The sequence below is a fragment of the Octopus bimaculoides genome, chromosome 11 (assembly GCF_001194135.2).
Source record: "Octopus bimaculoides isolate UCB-OBI-ISO-001 chromosome 11, ASM119413v2, whole genome shotgun sequence".
Classification (NCBI taxonomy): Eukaryota; Metazoa; Mollusca; class Cephalopoda; order Octopoda; family Octopodidae; genus Octopus; species Octopus bimaculoides.
Window position 1 is genome coordinate 22,968,151 of NC_068991.1, and position 3,097 is coordinate 22,971,247.

The window sequence follows — 3,097 nt, forward strand, 5'->3', positions numbered from 1 at the left end:
ACAAGAAGAGATATCACAGGTGAAAAGGAATGAGAAAAGACAGTGAAAATAGGGGCGGAAGAATGTTTTAACAGAGAAGGGTGGGACACGGAAGAGAAAAAGAATGATGGAGAAATAGAAGTGATCGGAATATAAAGAGAAGGGAAAAGAGAGAGAAATGAAAGGAAAAATATCCTGAAGCCGAGAAAAAAGAATTACAAGTAATTAACAAACAGGTAAACGGAAGGAATTAGGAATAACAGTTTATTTATCTGTTGCCTAATTCAATACACAACACCCATCAATATCATTGTTGTCATCGTCATCCTCAACAGTATAGTTTACTGTGTAAGCAAGACACTCGTCTTTATTAGCTTTCGCCCTCCTTTATCTTCTTCACCATCATCAACAAGCATCATTTATTGCCTTCTTGTTCTCATTTCCGTCGTTTGGAAAGCTTGAACATCACTACTCTGCCAAAGCGAGATGACTGTAAAAAAAGTGTGTGTGTGTGTGTGCGTGCGTTTGTCTGTGCGTGTGTGTTGATAGCGATAATTCTAGTATGGATGAAGACTTAATAGTAGTCTGCTCTATTCGGTGAGTCAGTCTCACGGTTCGAATCCCGCTTTACTTTTCATTCAACAAAAGTGGGAGGATGGGGAAATCGATCAAGTAGGTACCAGTGGTACACTGAGGTCAATTCAATCAACTGGATTCTATAAAATCAGCTCTGTACATCGTCATATTGAAATCGATTATAAACCATCATAGTTACTACTACTAGTACGACGATGACGATAGAGACGAGTCATTAAAATACAAAAATTGGCTTTATGCATTGCAAATAAGTAATTATTGATGGTTTAATATTGGTACTAGTGGTTTATTGAACCTTTCCAGTTCCAAGATAAAATTTTGTCAATGTTCGAGGCTAAACCTAATCCTTTCAAGAATAGGGTCGATAAATAAACATACCAGTAACATATACCCTTGTCAATTACCTCAGAAATGCTCTTCTACTTCAACACATGGTCTTGTATTGTTCTTATAGTCATTATTATTCAATTCGAAACTAAAGGGAAAAAAGCCCATGAAGAATGGCTGTAATTTTAAAATTAAATAACAGCAACACTTCGAGGTTTTTTTTCTTTGGTGAGTTAATAGAACGAGTTGGTTATCTTGCGGTCCAGGAAATGTCACCTGGAGTTTGTAAGAGGGAGGCGATATGAATGCATGAATACTATATATATATATATATATATATATATATATATATATATATATATGTATATATAATAGTGTATGTGTATTACATACGAAATCCGATGAATCTAGGGGTCTGCGTCGGCAAAATTATAGGATATACGAGTGGTATGTTTACATATACGATATACGGAAATGCATATAATATATGTATATGTGATATGTGATGAAACATGATATATGGTTACTGTCTATAATGATGTGTGTGTGTGTGTGATATGAATGAATGCATATGATATGATGGCGTAATTAGTTGAATATTTTGTGTACATATTAAATATTTGGGACATATACAGATAATTTGTTGTTTCTGTTATTAAGTCCCCTATCAAAACTTTGAAGGTTCAAATCCCTATCTTCGCTAATTCCTTTCTTGCATTACTCACATAACAAACATACAAAAACTCCCTACCACAAATATCAAACACAGTCGGATTGTCAGTGTGTTGAGGGTTGTTTTCCACAGTCTTTTTTTTACAATATCTATAGTAACTAGTATATTAATGTTCTCTGATGTGCATAGTCGTACATTTCTTCTAATGGAAATTAAAAGATTAATAACAATATCGTTATTTTCCACAAAGGCTCTAAGCAAAAATACAATCTATTTATAACAACAACAATAATCGTTTATTTGCCACAAGGGTGACAGATGTGAGGACATTACAAAAGGATAATAACGATGATGATTTCGTACATTGGCACAAGGCCACAAATTGAAGAAAGGGAACTGATTATATCGACCCAATTTTCAACTGGTAACGATAAGTATTTGGGAACGAACATTTGTCCGGATCAGAGTACTTACTTATTGGGTTTGGGGATGCTTTGATCTTCCTCTGAGCTGCTGTATCCCTCATGAGGGATGTTATTTATGCGCAAGTATACTTACTGTTTTGTAATTCATCAATCTAAATTGTTATTATTTTGTAAAGTATGGATTTTAACATAAACTGTATTGTAACGTCTGTGTCCTTCTCTGTGGCAAAATAAATAGTTTCAATCATCATTATTGTTGTTCTGCTATCATAAGGTTTATATCAGTTTATCGCTATCATCTCATTCATAGAGTATTTAAAAAAAACACCCCTACCTAGATTCATCCGTACTAGGTTTTACAGCATTATACACACACACTCCATAATCCTAATCGAACCACCTCTATCGTTGGACAGTGCGACTTGCAGAAGGAAATTCCCCTAGTTGCCGTTGTTGATGTTTCTCTCAAGAAATACACATATGTAATACATATTACACAGCTAGGGCGGGATATCGAAGTTGGGTATATATACTCACCACAAAGCTCCATAATCCTGCAGTTCATTGCTGGGTAGAAGAAAGTCTGTACAACATATGTAAGAGATCCTGAGTAAATGTCTCCTGTCTAACCAGGTAAGCGCCTGAACGCAACACACTCACACCTTTATCACACTCTTTCTCTTATTCTGCCCCTTTCTCTTTATTTCTTAGTGTTTTCCCTCTCCCTCTTCCTCTCAAATTGTGGTTTGCACTTTGCCCTTCCTCTTGCTATCCCTCATACAGTGTAATTTCTCACTTGTCTTTCTTTTCACTCTCCCTCTCTGTTCGTAAATTGCCTTTCGCTTTTCTTTCACTCACTGTACCTCTCTAAGGAATATTCTTACTTCTCTTCTATATTTTCTTTCCCTCACCCACTATCTCTCCTTTGTTGGTCAATCGGTCTTTCTCGGCCTATTTCATAGACTATTACCAGTCTATGTGAGAGTCTCTATGCACTCAAATATAGTAGAAATAACAGCCAAATTTCCTTTAAAACAAAGTACACGTTAGACGACGTACTTAAAATAAAAGTGGCGATGATTGTGGCTGGAGCGCC

The 3,097-nt window shown here is 35.7% G+C and overlaps 1 protein-coding gene across 4 annotated transcripts in view; it reads right to left on the reverse strand.

Annotated features, from left to right (window-relative positions):
- Positions 1 to 2,750, reverse strand: part of LOC106883746 (serine-rich adhesin for platelets) — a 127,432-nt gene extending 124,682 nt beyond the window's left edge. For 2 of the 4 annotated variants that reach the window (XM_052971614.1, XM_052971616.1), the window contains exon 1: positions 2,539 to 2,750. The gene's annotated coding sequence lies outside the window, so the exon portion shown is untranslated. The remainder of the gene's footprint in view (positions 1 to 2,538) is intronic. The other 2 variants (XM_052971613.1, XM_052971615.1) reach the window with 1 other exon arrangement.
- Positions 2,751 to 3,097: the final 347 nt, after the last annotated feature.